This window comes from Diceros bicornis, assembly GCF_020826845.1.
Source record: "Diceros bicornis minor isolate mBicDic1 chromosome 39 unlocalized genomic scaffold, mDicBic1.mat.cur SUPER_39_unloc_1, whole genome shotgun sequence".
NCBI classification, from domain to species: domain Eukaryota; kingdom Metazoa; phylum Chordata; class Mammalia; order Perissodactyla; family Rhinocerotidae; genus Diceros; species Diceros bicornis.
In genome coordinates, this window is record NW_026690915.1 from 1,536,689 (window position 1) to 1,556,893 (window position 20,205).

At 47.0% G+C, this 20,205-nt stretch overlaps 1 long non-coding RNA gene across 2 annotated transcripts in view; it reads left to right on the plus strand.

Moving 5' to 3' along the window:
• LOC131402290 (uncharacterized) overlaps positions 1-11,860 on the plus strand; it is a 77,361-nt gene extending 65,501 nt beyond the window's left edge. For both annotated transcript variants that reach the window (XR_009218502.1, XR_009218501.1), the window contains exons 3-4: positions 319-492; positions 11,202-11,860. This is a non-coding gene — a long non-coding RNA (uncharacterized LOC131402290). The remainder of the gene's footprint in view (positions 1-318; positions 493-11,201) is intronic.
• Positions 11,861-20,205: the final 8,345 nt, after the last annotated feature.

A 20,205-nucleotide genomic window follows, 5' to 3' on the forward strand; every position in this document is an offset into this window, starting at 1 on the left:
TCAAGTGGTTGTGCCTTTATTACATTATTAATCTTTGACTATTATCTTTTTGTAAATTATGCAAATTGATGATAATTTCTCTGTAAATGTCTCTGACATCATAAGTGTTTCTCTCCTGTCCTAATTTCATGCTACAGATAGGGTGACCAACTTGTCCAGATTTGCCAGGTACTTTCCCAGGTTTAGCACTGAAAATCTTACAGCCTGGGAAACCTCCCAATCCAGGGCAAATTCGAGTGGTTGCTCACTGTAGCTGCAGAGGATGATTAATGTTTTTTGAATTAGAAATATTATAAATAGAGGTTCTTTCACTTTTAGGGAAGCCAGCGGATGAAAGCTTAAGCAAAAAAGCTGAAGTACCATTGTCACGTCGTTGTACGTGCCATTCAAAGAATTTTACAAACGATGGCGAGGACCGAGGAACTTCACATCATTTCAACAGTCCAAGTATACCACCTTCTGAAAGAAATGGCACTTCATCAACTTGTCAAGGTAGGTTATATTTTTGCCTGGGTCTGTTGTATCTGTAATAGGAACCTTCATTACTGTTGTTATGAGACCTAATTTGATAAATTGGATGAGCATAATTAATTAGATACCTCCGTCTAATTTCTCTAGAATTATTTTTAGATAACACAAGAGTGGTCAGAAATCCTTGGACTACTTTATTCTTGGCTTGGCTTTTAATTGATTTGGACATTTTGCTAGCTTAAATCATTTTTTGAAGCAGGCAAGGCAAAATAAATGATATTCAGAAATTGCTGTTATTTGTAGGCAGGATTGTTAATTATAGGTTAGAATTTTAGAAAACATTGATTTGTATTGTAAGACAAAATCTAGTTAGCCTCATTCATTCTTGATAAGTTTGCATGAACTTCTGAAGCCAGTATCCTGCATGAGGATGAGATATGTTTTAGGTATGATCCTTGAGTAGTTCTAATTAGGTTTATTTAAGAGAAATATATTAAGAATAACATAAGACTATTCATTTTTAAAAAATATTTCTCTGGCTTTGACTATATGGAAAAGATTGATCGTTATTTGCCTAAGCCAGAAACCTAGGAGACATCCTGTACACGTTGCTCTACCTTATCTCTCCGTGCAAATCTCTATCTCCATTGACAACTCCCTGGTCCAAACTACCGTCTCTTGTTTAGAGCATGCAATAACTTCTTTTCCTGCTTTCACTCATGCCATTCTTTAACTAATCACTGACAGGGAGAAAAGAGGTGGCCATGACTGACGTAAGTCTCAACATTATCTACTTCCTAAAATCAAGAATGGAGTCATCTTCCTCTAAAGCACATGACTATGTGTGGAGGAGGGTGGTTGCTGGAACCCAAGTGTGATTCTGTTAGGAGTGAGGAAGAGGAGATGGAATAGTTACTGGAGAGGTGACCAATAGTGTTGTCTACACTGTTTTGACCCTTAGCCCTTTTGACTTTCTTTCCATTCCTTCAAAGGGTCATGCTTTCTTCTTCCTCAGAGCCTTTGCTTGTGTTAGTGTCTCTTCTGAGGAAAGTTACATCTTCAACTTGTTATCCTCCTCTTCCATTAGGTGTCGCTTAAATGTCGCTTCCTTGAGGGAGCCATACTCACCTTTCCGTTAGATCAGATTTGGTTTCCCTGTTATTTTGTGTCATCTCACTGTGTTTGTCTCCTTCACAGCAATTGTCTGTGAAGTTTTTATTATCCATGTGTCTGTGTGCATCTTTTAATAATCTCTGCTTCCCCTAGCAGACTGTGTTCTCCATGAGGTCAGGAACCATGTCAGTTTGCTTACCATTGTAACCCTGGAACCTAGCAGAGTGCTTGGCATATAGTAGGTGCTAGGTAAATATTTGTTGTGTGAATGAATGGAGTTGATTTTGAGCTAATTATAAGAACTCTGGTTTACAATATTTATATACAACCTGTATTATTTTTAGAAAAGATTTATTGAAATATACTTCAGAAAACAAACTGCATTTATTTAAATGGTATGCTTTGATAAGTTATGACCTCCACCATAAGGTGTACCTCCATGAAACTTTAAGTCAGTGTCAAGATAGTGAACATATCCATTACCTTCAAAAGTTTTCTCATGCACCTTTGTTATCCCTCCTTCCCACCCCTCTGTGACTTACTCTCCCCAAACAACCACTGATTTGCTTTCTATCACTATAGATTAGTTTGCATTTTCGAGAGTTTATATAAATGGAATCAGACATTTGTACACTGATTTTGTCTAGCTTCTGTCACTTAACATAATTCTTTTGAAATTCACCCATGTTGTGTGTATCAACAGTTTGTTCCTGTTGCGGAGTAATGTTCTGTTCTGTGGATATACTACAAATTGTTTATCCAGTCACGTGTTGATGTATATGTGAGTTGTTTCTAGTTTTGGGCTATTATGAATAAAGCTGCTATGAACATTTGTATGTAAGTCTTTGTTATGGACATGTGCTTTCCTTTTTATGGGCAAATACCTAAGAGTGGAGTGAGTGGATCACTTATGTTTAACTCTTTAAGAAACTTCCAAACTGTTTCCCAAAGTGTTTATACATTATACCATTTTACATTCCCACCAGCAGTGTCCAAGAGTTCCCATTTCTGTACACCTTTGTTTACACTTGGTATGGTCAGTCTTGTCAGCCATTCTAATAGGCATGTAGTGTGGTATCTCATTGTGGTTTTAATCAGCATTCCCTGATAACTTATGATGTTGAGCATCTTTTCGTGTGCTTATTAGCCATCTGTATATCTTCTCTGATAAAATGTCTGTTCGAATCTTTTGCCTGTTTTTTTTTCTTATTGTTAAGATTTGAGAGTTCTTTGTATATTTTGAATACAAGTGTTTTTCTATCAAATATAGTTTTAGGTTTTACCGTTAGGTCTAAAATCCATTTCGAGTTATTTTTGGTATATTGTGTGAGGTATGGATCCAAGTTCATTTATTTTGCCTATGGATATCTCATTGTTCAGCACCATTTATTGAAACGGCTATCCTTTATCCACTGCATTGCCTTTGTGCCTTGGTAAAAAATCAGTTGTCAATATATACACAACTTGCATTTTAACATCATCTTGGGTTAGGGCTGTTTAGAATAGTCTCTTGAAGCATCAGATGCGGTAAATCAGGGTTGTATTCTTTATATTTTTAAGCGAATTCTTTAATAAGATATAAGCTAAATACAGAAAAGCATACAAATCCTAAGTGTATAGCTTGATGAATTTTCAAAAAGTAAACACACTCGTGTATCTACCACCTAGATAAAAATAGGACATTCCCAACACCCTACAGCCCCTTCTCATGCTCTTTTCTAGTCACTGTCCTTTCTCTGCACAGGTATTTGCTCTCCTCCTTTCTGTCACCATTGATGAGTTTTGCCTCTTTATAGAAATGGAGTGATATCTGTACTCTTGAGTCTGCGTACTTTTGCTTAACATTGTATTTTGGGGATTCATTTGTGTTGTTGCATATAGTAGTAGTTCTTGTTGTGGTATATTATTTCCTTCTATGAACATATCACAGTTTATTAATCCGTTCTGCAGTTATTAGACATTTGGATGGTTTCTCCTTTAGGCTTTTAATGCTTTTATGAACATTCTTGTTCATTCTTTTGCAAATAGGTAAGTATTTTCTGTTGGCTATATCCCTAGGAATGGCATTGCTGGGCATAGTGTATGGATATGTTCAGCTATAGTAGAGACTGCCAACATTTTCCAAAGTGGTTGAACCAGTTTATGCAACCCCTTCACTACATCCAGTAGTATATGGGAATTACGTTGTTCAGCATTCTTGTTAACACTTGATATGTCCAGTCTTCTACAATTTTAGCCATTCTGGTGCATGGATGGTGTACTCATGAGTTTGAATTGGTATTTCTCTGGTGACTAATGAGGTTGAGAATCTTTATATATGTTTATTGGTCATTTGAATATTCCTTTTAGTGAATTGTCTATTCAGATTGCCCATATTTCTATTGGGTTGTTTCTTACTGATTTCTATGAGTTTTTTTTTTAATACCTTCTGGCTATGTCTTGTTTTTTTATAACTTTGTATTTTAAAGACTTAACCCCTCCAATAAGCTTCCTGCAAATGTCCCTGCTATAGAGAACAGGAAGATAAGCCTTTTGGTATATGCAAATAATGTGATTTTTTTTTTAATGAATTGGGGTAAATCTCATTTGGCACAGGGCAGTTTGGTTTTTCTAAAACTAAATTATTGTTTTTGGTAGACGTTCCCTGGCCTTTAATGGGCCCATGCAAATTTGCCCCTTGATTTATTTGGGTCAGGGTTTCTCAAAAGTGGCACTATTAAAATTTGAATGGGATAATTCTTTGTTGTGGCAGCTGTCTTGTGCACTGTGGGATGCTTAGCAGCATCTCCCAGGCCTCAACCCACTAGAGGCCAGTAGTACCTACCCCCCTCTTTGTGACAACCAAAAATGTTTCCAGACGTTGCTGAATGTCCCTGCGGTGGGAGGTGGGGGTGTTAAAATTGCCCCGGTCGAGAACCACTGATCTAGATTTGTTTTGTGGGTATTTTACCAGTTTGCCAGGAAATTACAGAGCTCAAAATTACGTGTGTTTTCTAAAATACATATGGAAATACAAAGGACTAAGAATAGCCAAGATATTTTTTAAGCAGCAGGTCAAGGTGAGAAGACTTGATCTATGAGATATCCTGATGTATTATATATAAAGCTATAGTAACTAAAGCACTTTGGTATTAGCACAGTGTTAGACCAGTGGAAAACAGTAGAGAACCCAAATCCAATTCCACGTGTATCCAGAAACTTGATTTCTTTTAATAGAAGTGCTCTTACAGAGCAGAGGGCAAAGGAGGGGCGTTTCTTTAAGTGGTCCTGGGACTATTAGATATCAGTATGGAAAAAATTCAAATTGGAACCCTACTTTACTCCGTACACAAAAATCCATTCCAAGTAGATTAAAGACCTAGGCATGAAAGGCAAAACTATTAAGATGTTAGAATATAGTGGTTTTCAAACGATGTTCTTAAGAGTCTTAGAAAAAACATGGCTTGTAGTGGGAATGGGACAGTGGAGCAGGGAAGTTCTAGGTCTTGCGTGCTCTTTTGGAAATGTTAAACGCTATTTCTTAAAAAACTTTAGTCCTCCTCAGAAAAGGCTTGAAAACCCGTGCTGTGTGGCATAGATAGCCTTCTGTGTTTGTGCAGATTCAAACTTGTTTTTTTTTTTTGGAAAATAGTATTGGACTTGCTTATAGGGCTTTCTCCCCTAGTAGTCTGTAAATCCTTCAAGGCCAGGGACTGGGTTTTTTTCATTGTTTTTCCATGGGGTCTGGAATTGTATGGACTCAATAAAATAAATGCTTGTTAAATGAATTCAAGCACTGGGAGTGGAGGGAATGTATAGAGAAGAGCAGAGAGGAAGGAAGGTACTTTGAAGAACACTCTCATTTACAGAAAGGGAGAAACCAATGTATTGGAATAGTTAAGAACCGTGTTACAGACATTAAGGAAAAAGCAAATGCATTTATTCTGTTGCAAGAATACAGAGTGTTATGTTTGGCTGTATATCTAGAGGTTATGCTTATGTATTTTAGAATCAGACAGCAGGAGTCAGTCATATCTAGGCTCTGCCTCTTACTAGCTAAACAATATTGGGCATGAACTTGACTTCTTTAAAACCTAGTATTCACACTTATGAAATGGGAATAATATTATTCGGTGACTTAAGAGGTCATTGATGACCTTGAGATAGAGCTTTCCGGATTGTGGAATTAAAAGCTAGATTATAGGAGCTTGATTCTACTATATTGTTAAGCCTAAAGAACATTGAGAAGCTCACTACGAAACAAACATTGAGACACTGTAAAGAACGATTTTTATAGAAATGAAATATATTTTCTTGAGAGAATCTTACAGTTATATTTTTTAAGCCACGTTATTGGGAGTGGTCTACAAAAGCACAAAGCTACAATTGGACTTTCCTTTTGAAAGTACATTTCTCAAAATGTTTGCTATATCTTTGTTAAGGTAAACTGAGTGGTAAAGTGCTTTTAAACATGTTGAGCATTTCATGTTTTAAAGTATGTTATGAAATTTTTAGAAATAAAGCATACATCTTGATTCCAATTTTTTTCTGGAAAAATTTCCTGGAGCAACCCCTGATGGCCCAGCGGTTAAAGATTGGCACCCTCCGCTTCGGCATCCCAGGTTCAGTTCCCAGGCATGAACCACACCACTCGTCTCTCATTGACTATGCTGTGGCGGTGGCTCATGTAGAAGAACTAGAAGGATTTACACGTAGAATATAGAACTATGTACTGGGGCTTTGGGAAGGGAGAAAGAAGAGAGGCAGATTGGCAACAGATGTTAGCTCAGGGCAAATCTTTCCAAGCAGGGAAAAAAAAAGAAAAATAAAAATTGCCTAAGTGTAAGTTATTTATACTCATTTTTTATGACTTCTTGTATAAGACTCTCCTGAAAAAAACTATACTGGCTGCAAAGCTATCTGCCGATAAACAGGTATCCATATGGAGATATGAAAATGGTGATTTTCAAGTAGAGAAGAATTCAACCCTTATAAACTACACAGCAGGTAAACAGAATTTGTTGGCAGTGAAATATTCCCGTTAGTTCTAGTAGAACAAGGTAGCCAAGCATCAATCAAGATTTCAGTGGTGCTTGTAGAGAGTAGTTGGGTCATGTCACAGACGTAAATTGTAAATTATTGTAACTTCATTGTATATAGTTACTCATTACAAAGGAGTTTATTATTATACTAGATTATTGAGGCTAACATCATTAAAATGAAACTGCATGGTGCTTTCTTATATAAGAGGAATTTGACAGTAAACTATTTACTTAAGGCATATACTGATAGTATAGCTACTTTGTACTTTTAATTCTTGTGTTGTTTTGATCTAATAATGGCATTTTGGGGGGTCAAAATACCTTTTTTTAGAAACCTTGATACAACCATATGCTGTCTTCAAAATCTTACTTCAAATAAAGCAATAGAGGCAAGTTGGAAGTAAAAGCATGGAATACATAAACAAAATAATAAGGGAATTATGGTGCCAGTTATCAATGGATTGCCCCTGTGTAACAACATCAGAGTATTTGCCTCTATTGTCTGTTCTGCAATAATGGAGCTGCACATAGTAGACATTTCTCTTTTGCACCTGGCAGGGGTTAAGCTTTGTCAGAGAAGGTTTAGGACAAAGGGCCTTCCTTCCTAATTCCAGGGTGCTTCCATTCTTTTCTTTTTCTTTCTCCTGCAGTACAACCAGCAGTGTCACAATTCAGGGGTGTCTACAGGGACTCAACTACATTGGGTGATCCACAGTGGATTCAGTGGATCCCCTTGGATGGCTTAATAAGGAGAATGAGTGGCACCCCTGCAAGTGGAATCCCAGTGAATCCAGTTGGCATCCCAGCCTCAGCCTACCTGCCCCTGGGAGGAGACAGGGCTTTCCTGTTTGCCAGTCTCAGCCTGCTGTTCCCTACCTGCTGAGCTCTGCCCTGACCAGGGACCGGTACTGGCCTTGGGAAACATGACAATCTTCTCCACCATCCCTGTGCTGCAATCATTCCTTCTCCATCAAGGCCTGAAGGCAGCCTTGGCGAGGGGGCCTCTCCCAAATTTGTTTCTTTCTTAACTACTCTGCTGTAATTCTGGGCTATTCTCTATAGTTCCCTTTAAAGGTTTATGGTTAATTGTTCATTATATAAACTGTCCCTGCTCAATCTATTGGTTGGTTTCCGTGTCCTGATTGAACACTGATTCTTATCATTATATATTATTTTATAGGGTATTAGTGCTAAGGGGAAAAATGAAAGGGGAACAAGTTGGATAGGGAGTGTCAGGACAAGAGGATAGTTTATATTTTAAATGACATGGTCAATACAGCCTCACCAAGATGACATTTGAACACAGAATTAAAGATAGTGAAGAAGATGAGGCATGAAGTCATCATGTGGAAGAGGATTCCAAGTGGAAGGAACATAGAGTGCAAATCTACAGGTGGGAGAGTGCCTGGTATGTACCAGGAGCATAATGGAGGGCAGAGGTACAGGGGATTACTGGCCAAAGATGATGTCAGAGAGAGTGAGGGACCAACTGTATGGGGCTTGAGGTCCATCATAAGGACTTGAACTTTCCCCCTGAGAGAAATGGAGAGCCCTTTGAGAGATTTCACAATGTCAGGGTGTGACATCTGGTTTTAAAGGGTCACTCCAATTGGTGCATTGGGGATAGATTGTGGGTCAAATATAGAGACAGAGAAACCAGTTAGAAGGATACAGCGATTATCCAGGCCAGAACAATGGTGCAATGTGGTGTACCAGCCATCAGGGAGTAACAGGAAGTGGACTTACATACCCACCACAAACAAAGTAAGACTAGTCAAAATACGTGATATGAGTATTTCGCTAATGATCAGTCTACATATGCAGTGGGTGAAAGTCCACAAGGCCAGAGAAAAGCAACCTTCGTGTAAAGAACAAATTCTAAGGCACTGTAAGTCACACCACCTGCAACAACCACAGATTCTAGAATTATTTGAGATGCCAAGACAATGAGGAAGGAATAATCTTTCAACAAGTAGTGCTGGGACAACTGGAGATCCACATGTGAAATAATAAAGGTGAACCCCTACCTAACACCATATACAAAAATGTTACATCTTCTTACCATCAAAGATGTAAATGTAAGACCTAAAACTATAAAACTCTTGGAAGAAAACATGGCCCTGGATTAGGCAATGTTTTTGTAATTATGGCACCCAACACATAAGCAACCAAAGGGAAAACAGATCAATTCAACTTCATCAAAAGTAAAACTTGAGTGCGTTGAAAGATACGATCAAGAAAGTGAAAAGACGACTCACAAAAGGGGAGAATATGCTTACAGATCTTTACATATCTGATAAGGGTCTACTATTGAGAACATATAATACATTCTCCCCTCTCAACAATAAAATACAAATAGCACAATGAAAAATGGGCAATGCATGTGGATAGGCATTTCTCCACAAGAAATATATGGTGCCTGGTGCTGTGCTGTCCCTGCCTGAGGCTGCAGTTCCTGTGACGGCCATCAGGTGGCAGCCTCCTGTGTCAGTGGTGCCCACTGAGCTTTGCTGGAGCAATTGGAGAAAGGAGGAGTCATGCAGAAGTCATGCTGACCCTCCGCCTGCCTCAGGACCCACTTGCACTTCCTATTACTAGTGTTCCTCTTCACCATCTGAGTGGAGCAAAAGCAGGAAGGAGGGATCCAAGATGCCCCATTTTGTTCATTCAGCAGCTACGTGCCAAGCCCTCACCCTGGGCCAGGAGCCCTGGTGGGCCCAAGGGTGGTGCTGAAATCTACCCAGTGGTCCCTGCCCACCAGGAGCTCAGTCTGGAGGCAGATGGACAAAAGCACAAAGTCAGAGACACGTGAAAGAGAAGAGCATGAACTGGAATGAAAATAAAGAGTGTCCTGCAGGGAGGGCTGGGGTCTCACTGGGTAGGAGGGTCTGAAAGGCCTGACAGAGGTGACATTTGCTGTGACCGGAATGACATGAGGACCCAGCGCTTCACTCACCTGTGATCAGCGTGCCAGGGAGAAGGCACTGCTGGTGTGGAGACACCCAGGCAGAAGTGAGTTTGGCCAGAGGAGGTTAGAGAGGTGGGCACTGTGGCTGCAGAGAGCGTGGAGGGGAGAGAAGGGAGGGGGCAGGCCAGACCCGGGAACTGGGAGATGGTGTGAGGTGTCTCCTCCTCTCTGACAACACTGCTCCCCACCCTGCATCATGAAACCACAAATATTCGCTCTCTCTCCATCTCTGTGGACCAGGAATCCTGCACAACTGAGCTGCAGCCTCTGCTCATCGCTTCTTCCAGGTTGGGGCTGTGGCCTCCACTGAGTCTGAACCAGGATGAGATGTGCTGTCAAGCTAACGCCTGTGGGCTCGGTCAGGATCAGCTTCACTGAGAGCCCGGCTCCTTTCTGTCTGTTGGCCAGGGGACTCCCTTGGTTTCTTCTGTGTGGGCATCTGCATAGGGGAGCTCAGGACATCCATGTATGTCCCAAGGTCCAGGGGTCAGACAGACTGAGAGAGGGGAGCAATGGGAGAGGGTAGAGGGAACACAAGAGAGTGAGTGAGAATGATAGCCTCGGAGGTAGAATCTGGGAAGTGTCGTCCTGTCACTTGTGCTTCGTCTGCTGGTCAGAGCCAATCCTTAAGCTGTCATTGGTCCACAGGGACATATAGAACAGGCAGGGAGATCATCCCTGCAGGAGCACGCTGACCTTGACTCGATTGTCCTGGTGGCGAAAGGCTCCCTTCCTACCTGGGCTCATCCTATGTTGAGCTCAGATCCTCCTCCTTGGGAGTGTTGCTCTTCGGGGACCAGGGGTGCTCTCCTGGGTTCCCTGGGCTCCTGTCCCCTCCAGGAGGGAGATGTACACTGAGGGGGCTGAGGCCAGAGCAAGCAGGGACCACTCTAACCTCCCAGCTCCTTTGCTTCCTTCCCCAGGAGGGCCGACTCCTCAGGAGCCTCTCCTCACTGCTCACCATCTTCTCTGCTCTGAGAGCACCTCGTTTCAGCCTCTGAAGAAGACCTAGGGAGAAGTTTGCAGGTGGGAAGGCCTCTCTCCATGGGAGCCCCAGAGTGGACAGGGACCTTCCACAGGGCTGGGCATTGTCCCCTCAGTCAACTTGGACTTCCTGGGAGGCAGCAACCCCTGGGGGCAGGGCCTAGGCTGGTGGCAGGTCTCTAAGCATCCCCACAATGCCCATCTTCCTGGTCTCTCCTGATTGGGAACAGGCCTGCACAAGTACACAACCTTTCAGACCCCCTGGGGTTATGTGCAGCCCATCAAGGCCGCTGTGTCTGTCTCATTGTGTGGTTGTCCGTCTTACCTTCCTGGCTGATTCGCTGCTCTGTTCTAGATCCAACCTCAGGCGGCTGCAAAGTTGACCTTTCACGTCAGCTTGCCACTGAGATGGCTACTGTTTCCAGAAATGCTTAGGGGCTGGGCTTTGCCCACCCATGGAGACATCAAGTGGGCAACTTCTGACAGTGAAGCCACCCCCCTTCAGGCTTGTGCCGCTCACAGGGCTGTCACACTGAGGGGGTGGGGATGGGAGCTGCCCTGGGGAAAAACACCACAACTCTCACTGTTCTTCCCTCAGCTTCAAATGCTCCTCAGTTGGTTGTATGTCTCTGGTCTCTTCCCAGAGGTTGTTTTCTGACAGCGCGTCCGGTGTGATCGTGGCTTCCGGGAAGAGGATTGGCTGAATGCCTCACTCCACCATTCGGTGTGTCCTGCCGCCCCACGCCAATCACTTTCTGAAGGCGCATCCTTTCAGCAATCTGAGGACCCAAGATTGTGAGTCTGTGTCCTGGAGTGATTTTGAGAAGAGCTCGTGGGATGGCAGTATTGCAAAGCATAAAGTCTTGCTTCCAGAAAGCTCTCTGGGATCCTCAGCATCTTGCTGTTTTGGAGGCAAAGCCCTGAGATCTTTAAAAAGCCAGCAATGTTAGAACATGGGCAGGACAAACAAAAGTCTCTGGGCTCCAACACCAAATAAAATATTCTGAATTTCTAGTAACCTGAGACGAGTGGAAAGGAATTGGGCGTGTGGAGTGGAGGTGCGGTTTGGGCCAACTACGCATCTGGGAGGAGAAATGCCATGCAGAGCAGCCTTTCTGGGGGCATAAGTGTGGGACATGTGTGCAGACCCCCGCTGCAGACATTGCTGCTGCTGCCCTTCAGTTCCCTCAGCCCACTTGAGTCCCCGCAGTCCCTGGGAGCCAGTCCCCAGCAGGCCCACAGTGTCCCCCTGGAGCACCTGCATCCACTCTCTGCCTGAGGGCTCTCTCCTGCACCGGGAGCTTCCTCTCCTGCAAGCCTGTGCCAGCCTGTAGCACAGAAGCCTTCATGACCCGGGGTATACCCTCCACGCACGGGGACAGAGCCAGTCCAGTTGGGATCTCGTCTCCCAACAGGACTAGGAGGGATGCTCACCTCAGTGCTCCCTCGTCAGGCCCCGCACTGGCTCTCCTCCTCCAGGCTTCCTTCCCCTTGGCCTCCTCGGGCCTCCTCCCTCACCTGCAAACAAACCACTTGCCCTACATCCTTGTCTGCTTTTGGCCCAAACCCTGCCAAGGCTCCACGCTGGCTGTGACTTGGAGCAGGTCGTCCAGCCTTCTGGACTTGAGCTTCCTCACCTGTAAGATGGGGACAAAAGGCCTGCCTCCCGGAGATGTCAGAGGAGACACAGCGTGGGAAGATGCAAACCACTGCAAAGAAGGATGCCAGGTGATCACCCAGTGAAAACACCAACCTTGCCAAAGAAACAGGAGCTCTTGAGGCTGAGGGAGGAACGCGGGCAGCCTGTCCAAACAACGTGGAGACTCACTGACGAGTGTGGCCGTGCAGGGTAGGCCCCCGCACAGTGGAAGAGCCATTGACAAGGAAGGTGACAGGACAGAGGCTCCCAAGGAGAAAGATTTAAGTGTTGGAGGATCACAGAGGCCTTAGAAAAATCGTGAGGCCCTGGAACATGTTTACTGAAATGCTATTATTGGCCAGAAAAATGTGTTACAAATACCCAGTCCTCTCTGGATTACTTCACATTGGTTGTAGGAATGAGTGCACAATTGTCATTAGAACCCACATTTTGTTAAATATAGGATATCTTTATTTTTCTTAACTTTTAATTATTTTTTTGTCCATGAAGTGCCAAGCATGGGTTTTCTCCGCTCTTCTCTTTGCATGGGTGGCCTCTACTTTCAGAAGTGGATTCCTGGTGCTCATCAACCCTGCTAACATGAGGGACAGCCCTCTTTCAGGTCACACAGTGGATGTGAGCTCCAGGTGGGCAGGGACCACGTCGTGTCATACTCACTGGTGTGGTTACAGTGCTCGGCCCATGGCAGGGACCAGAGTGTATTGGCTGAATGAGTGAGTGAAACAATGAACGAATGCATGAATGAGTACATGAGTGCAGGAGTGAGTGAGTGAGGGAATGAGTGAAGGAATGACTGAGTGAATGAAGGAAAAAGTGAATAAACCACACAAGCTTGATCCACACAGGAGGAGCCTTTAGTGTGGCGGGCTCACAGGGGGTCACAGCACAGCCCTGCACGGTGGCATGGAGCATGTTCAGCTCTGCTTCCAGCACTGAGCCTCCGTCACCTGCAACACAGTGTGGTCCTGGATCTTCTTCAGCTCCTCCTCAAACAATGCTGAATGTTCCCGGGAGCAGGGCAGCAAGAAGGGAACTTGAGGAGGGACTTCCCAGACCCTGCGCCCTGGAGGACCACCGTGACAGCCTGGCAGGGGGCTCTTAACACGCTCCAGGCACCAGGCTAGAGATGCACAATCCATTCCTCAGGGAAGTCTCCCAACAGCCCATCAGGAGGCCAAGTTATTTCCTCATTGTACAGATGGGGAAACTGAGGCTGAGAGCCTCACCTGCGTCACCAGCTAGAAAGAGGCTGAGTAGGGACTAGGACCCCTGTTTCTCTGACTTGGGATCATTCCAAACCACTGTCCTGCACTGCGGCCTCCTCGGGCTCAGGGGTCCTGGCCTCCCGGGGGCCTGAACCCTTCTGGCCTCCAGCCATCACTGAACTAAAGGGACAGGGCCACTCCGTCTGCCTGGGGCTGGGTAGGGTGGCCGGGGAATGGCCAGCCGTGGGCGCTGTGGGCTCTCCCAGTACCAAGGACCAGCCTATCCCCCCGCAGAGTGAGGTCTCTCTGGGCATCAAGAACAAAAGTTCTCAGAACTTTAGGGAAAAGAGGTCCCTCCCTCAGCATGGGGGAGCCCTTCTCAGGCAGGCCCCATGGGGTCTAAGAGGCACTGGGTTCAAATCCCGGCTCTGCCACTCTGCAGGGCACAGAGGGGGCAAGTCTCTTTGAGCCTCAGTTTCCTCATCAGTGAAACGAAGACAATAATTGCGCCTCCCCCAAGGAGTTGTGGGGAGGATTCAAGGAGATAGCTCAAGAGGAGAACAGAGGCCCGGTAAGTGCTCATCACAGTGAGCTGTTCCTGCTGATGTCACCCCACTGAGAGCCCCCTGGGGCCCTTCGCCTCTGCCCACTCTGATCTCCTACCAGGCATGCCCTACTCGCTCTGACTCCACTGTTCCTCTGGAATGCCTTTCTCCCCTCCATCTTGTCCCACGGCATTCAGCCAGCCAGTTGGGGATCCAGGACCCAGCCCCATCTCTCCTCCCGTGATTCCTCTTCATTAGAGCTAGTAGCTGTTGATCTCTGAGAAGGTGCAGGGCACTCCAGGTGCAGCCTGAGCGAACTTGTCTGACACCACCATGAAAGGTCGGCTGCCACCCCACTTCACAGGTGAGGAAACCGAGGATCCAATGGCAGTGCCTCTCCGAGGTCACCAGGGCTCTCTCCCTCGTCTCCACTGAGCAGGGCCCCTCCATCGCAGAGGCTGAATGTGCTGGATATGTGGGCTGGGGCTGGCACAGTGCCTGAGGCAGCCATCACTCCTGGAAGACCCTGAGGTGTGCTTTGTGCACAATGACCTTCTCCAAAGCCTCCAGCCCCGTGCTCTGACCTTCTGGCACCTTCTATGACACCTCCACTGTGTCTTGTCAAAGTCACTTCTGCTCACACAAGCTCAAGTGGGTCCTGCTGTTGCAACTGAGAACTCCTTCTGGAGGGAGCATGTTCAAGGAGGTCCCTGTGACTCACTGCACTGCCCTAGATGTGCTTTCCCTACTGAGGATGGGGCTCTGTGCTTGGAGGGAGAGGGAGCAGGCAGGAGTGTCCAGACCCTCATCATCATCTGTCCTGGATGGCAGGCCGGGCTGCTCAGCTCAGGTGAGTTAGGGAGCAGGAGGGGCATGGGCAAGGCCAAAGCGCAGTCAGGTGTGTTAGGGGCGGGGCCAGGGGTGAGGGGAGTGGTAGGGACAGAAGCAACAGGAGCGGGGCCTTCCAGCTAGGCAGGTCACCCCAGGTACCTTCATCCCCTGCATCCTAGCTGCTCCTCCTTCTCCCTCCCTCCCTCAGGTCTCTGCTTCAGGGTCTCTGGACTCCCTGTTCCCATACAAGATCACAGCGTAGAAGGAGACCTTGGGTGTCAGAGACTGTGACCAACACCTTAACATCACATTTACATTATGAGCCAGAATCTCCACCTCTAGGGATCGGTCCTAAAGAAGTAGAGATTTATGGATGCAGGTGTTCCTTTCAGCACGATGACGGGGGTGAAAAATCAGAAATGATCCGTGTTGCCCAACAGAGGCTCTTAGGAAATTCTGAGCAGGACGCAGAGGAAGAAGAGGATTGACTGGCCGGGGTCCAGCCCTGGGGAAATCAGGTTCCAGAAGAGCACACCCCCTGCAGTCCTTCCCACACGATAGCCGCAAGTGCACACCCACACACACTTGCACATAGACATACCCATGTGCATACAGATGCATACAGCTGAATGGGCACATGCACACACGTGCACACACACGTGCATACAAAGGCAAAGGACTGAAACGGTGAACACTGCCTGTTAAGGGCACTCCTGAGTTTCCACTTAATTCTTAATTCCCTTAGAATTCATTCTTTTACTATAATAAACATTCATTGTCTTTGTAATAATAACCTTTACAAAGAAAAACTAAATAATGTACTTCAGTCCAAAGATGAGTGATAAATGGATAATATTAACCATGAGATTTTAATCTTGTTCGAATTATAAGAGGACTAGAGGCACATTCTATCACGTTGAAACATCACGCAGGCCCCTAAAGGAGAAGAGAAGCGAGTGGCAATTCCCATCCCCAGAGGTGAACCCCATGGACAATTTGGTGCGTATCTCTCTGGCTCTGTCTCTCTCTTTCTGTCTGTCTGTCTCTGTCTCTCTCTCACACACAGATTGATTTTCGTAGATGCGTGTCTCCCGGCTGATATCACATATACGTGGTCTTACAGATGGGACGGATGGATCCCATCGCCTCGCCATGGACAGTAGCGTTCCTTCCAATTGCTTGTTATTGCAACCAGTGCTGCGATGAATTGTCTGGAAAATACATCTTTGAAAAGTTGAGCAGGAATTTCTGTGGGATGAAGTCCTGGGATCAGCACCGCCAGCACAGGCGTGCCTCTGGGGACTGCGATATGTCCTGCAGGCTGGTCTCGAGAGAGGAGTGTCCTTTAACACTTGTCACTAGGGGTCTACTGGGGCCTCTGCTTCCTCACATTGTCACCAGGGCTGGTCGTCACCACACTGGAACCCAGCCCGTATGATGGGGCCCAGTGCCCTCTTCACAGTGTCTCCATGTGCGCGTCTCATCCTCGGGGAGCTCGAGCATCTCTGACACATGCTGCCCCTGTGTATCACGTCTCGTTGGTGTTCAATGTGCTTGCTCTTTATCTCTTTTTAAAACTCTGACTTTCGAGCATTTTTTTGGACCCCAAGGATGCGTAACCTTTCCCTGGCCTTGTGTTATGAGGAATACTTTCCGGTTTGTGGTTTGTCTTTCCAGCTTTCTACCCTTTCTTGTTTTTGTTTTGGCCGCAGGAAGAGCAGCGCATTTCGTGTGTGGCTTCTGGCTCTGGTGTCCCACTTAGAACAGCAGTCTGTACCCCAAGATTATGCACATATTTACCAAAAGGGCTTTCTTTGATACATCAAATCTAGACTCCATCTGGGATTTTCCTATCAAATTAGAGAAATTCTATTTCAGATAAAAACAGAAAAGGAAAACTTATCAGGCCGTGTGAAAATAAATGGGCAGACACACATGGCCACATACGGCAGGATTTCACTTATAGGAAACATCCTGAACAGATTTTAAAAAAAAACAAACAAACAGTGACAGAAAAGAGATTAGGGGTTGCCAGGGCCTGAGGGAGAAAGTGGGAGTGAGTGCTTTTAGAACAGGGTGTTCTTTTGGAGAATGAAATATTCTAAACCCATACAGCGGTGACGTCTGCACAGCATTGTGAATGTACTTAATGCTCATGAAGTGTACAATTTAAAATGAAAAACATTAAAGTGTTAAAAGACGAAAGTGAAATTTATTTTAAATAATCAAGATATAAACAATAAAAGAAAATCAATGTAAGAAACCAAGAAATAGAGAAACACAATTAGGAGGGTGGGGAAGGAAATTTGTGGTAAGGGAGTAGGTGCAATAGGTGGGACTGGAGGTGCTAATGAGGGAGGGTCTAGAGCCAGCTCTCCCAGGCCGCAGAGATTGGCCTCAGCTGCCTCCCTGTCTCCTACAGGCGGCTGTGCAAGGGATGGCTCTCCCTGAACTGAGGCTGGGCCCTCAGCTGCCTCCTGTTCTCCTGCAGGGGCCTGTGCTGGGCATTGCTCTCCCTGCACGGAGGCTGGGGCCTCAGCTGCCTCCTGTTCTCCTGCAGGAGTCTCTGCAGGGGATGGCTCTCCCTGCACAGAGGCTGGGGCCTCAGCTGCCTCCTGTTTGCCTGCAGGAGCCTGCTCAGGGGATGGCTCTCCCTGCTTGGATGCTGAGGCCTCAGCTGCCTCTTGGAGTCCTGCAGGCGGCTCTGCAGGAGATGTCTGTCCCAGCACGGAGGCAGGGATCTCAGCTGCCTCCTCATCTCCTGCAGGAGGCTGTGCAGGGGATGGCTCTCTCTGCACAGAGATTTGGGCCTCTTCTGCCTCCTGGTATCCTACAGGAGCCTGTGCAGGGGATGGCGCTCCCTGCATGGAGGCTGGGGCCTCAGCTGCCTCCTGGTCTGCTGCAGGACATGGTGGATATGATTGTTCTCCCGGGATTGAGGCTGGGTCCTCTGGTGGCTCTGAGGGTTTTATCACTGTCACTGCAGACGCTCTCCCAGTAGCTGCTAATCCAGTCCTGTGGGACACCGGCGCCTCCATCGGGGAGATGGATGGAATATCCCCTTCCAGCAGCTCCATGCTGATCTCCTGTCTGGAGCTCTGCAAAGACAGTGACTGGCTCCGTCCCAGAGGCATCAGAGCCCTGCCCAGCTGTCCTTGCTTCTGCTTCTGCCCTCTGGAGCTAATTCTCCCAGATCAAGCACACACCTGTGTCTGCACAGTATTCCACCCCTGAGGAAAGACCTACACCTCAGGGGCTTGGGATAAACCTCAGGCAGAAGGGCGCCACCCCTGCACTCCACGTCCCACCCAGCCAGCCTTGACCTGGGCTTTGAACCTGACCGACCCCCCCAGGCTTCTAACATCTCACCGACTGCTCCTGTTCACGGTGGTCCACCCACATGAACCCGCCCTTCCAGGCACACATGGGGAGGGGATGTAGGGCTGCCCAGATGGGACCACAGTGGTAGCCTGGTTTGGAATGGCCTTCCCTGGGCCTCCCGGTGTTACCTTTCCGTCCCTCCAGGTAAACGGCCAGAGCCGTCGGCCGTGAGAGGGGCACCAGCATCTGCATCGGTCTTTGGGGGCTTTCCTGGGGCTCCGGCCCCTGGTCATTGGGAAGCAGCAACTAAACATGTTGCTCCTTCTAGACAAGTGCTAGATAAGTGAGCTCGCTTGGGGGCTGTGTTTAGGATGTGGGTGCCTAGTTACCAGGGTTCCAAGTTCTGTTGGGCTCTGTGAGGTCACTTCCTGGGATCCACTTACCTAAGCTTCCTCCTCATACAAGACCTTCCTAAGGGCCCCCCGGGCTGCTGACTGCTCACTCTCCATCTCCATACCCTGTCCAGACACAGTCACACCAACACAGTCCACCCCACAGCCTCTGGGGAGGTCTGGACGCAACCGGGGCCCCAGCTTTGAGGACACAGAGTTGAATTCAGTCCCGCTCCTGCTTCTTGCCAGTGATGTCACCCTGGACAACCCTGCGCCTCTCAGGGCCTCCCCTCTCAGGGTGTCTCCTGTGTTCATGTCCCTCTCTGTGTAGTGGGGGTCATTCTAGCATCTACTTCCTAGGGATGTCATCAGGTGTATAGACCTAAAGATCCCTTCAGAGTCTGTGAATCCCGTGGGATGCTCCCACACGTATCTACTGCACAGACTTGGCAGTTCAAGGATTACAGGAAGGGCTGGCTGTTGCAGAGAATACAACGCAAAGAGGCTTGGGTCTCCTGGGCGTCTGGGAGAGGCACTTCCCCTCTTGCCAGTTTCCCAGTGTCCCATGGAGGGTTGAAATGAAATGACGTTCAGACATCATCTGCTTCTGGCTCGCAACCGTCCAGGGCCTCCTGTTATGTTTAGACTCAGGTCCAAGTGCCTGAGTGGCGGTCATCTCAGCCTATGTGGTGGGCAGCCGCCACAAAGGCTCCCAGCATTCCCACTTCCTAGGTACACACCCTATGTAATCCCCGCTCCTCAGTAAGAATGGACTTTGCGGCTGGCTTCTAACCAATAGAATAGGGCCGAGTGATGGGATGTCCTTCCACGGTCGGCTTAACGAAAAGTCTGTGACTTCTGCCTGGTTCTGTCTCTCCTGTGTTCATTCTCTCTCTCTGTCTCTGTCTCCCTGTCTCTGTGTCTCTGGCTGTCTGTATCTCTCTTGGTCTCTTCCTGTCTCTCTGTCTCTCTTTGTCTCTCCTCTCTGTCTCCCTGTCTCTGTCTGTGTCTCCTCTCTTTGTCTCTCCTACCCATCTTTCTATCTCTGTGTGTCTCTGTCTCTCTTTCTCTCTCTCTTTCTGTCTCTCTGATCCACTATTCAGGAGAAGCCAGATCAGATATTATGAGCTTCCTTCCCTATGGCACCCCCTAATGCAAAGAACTGGCAGAGGGTCCCGGCCCACAGACAGAAAAGGCCTGAAACCCCCCATCCAAACTGAATCCTACCACTGCCCCGATACTTGTGAATGATCTCCGAGATGGCTCCTGCCTCTATCGAGCTTCAGTTGAGAACACAGCCCAAGCCTCCTGCTATACCTTGACGGGGAGCCTCCCAGCTGACCTGAGCCTGGACCCTGGTAGAGACACTGTCAGATGCTCAATGATAGGTCTCATAAGTGCTAAGTGAGGCTAATGCTGTCACCCAGCATAGACAGCTAGTACCTCCTTCCAAGCCTGGGTCTGGCCCTGCCATCATCTCTCCCTCACTTCTCTCCTCCCCAGCTCACTCTAGCCACACTGGCTCTTTCCTTACCTCCTCTCTCATCAAATTCTCTTCTGCCTCCAAGTCTCTGTACCTTTGAGCTTCCCCCCAGCACGCTGTTTGCAGACAGATGCAGGGCTGGTTCCTCTTGTCCTTCTGCTCAGGGCACAAATGTCCCCAGGGGGCCATTTACACCCACCTAGGGGCTCTA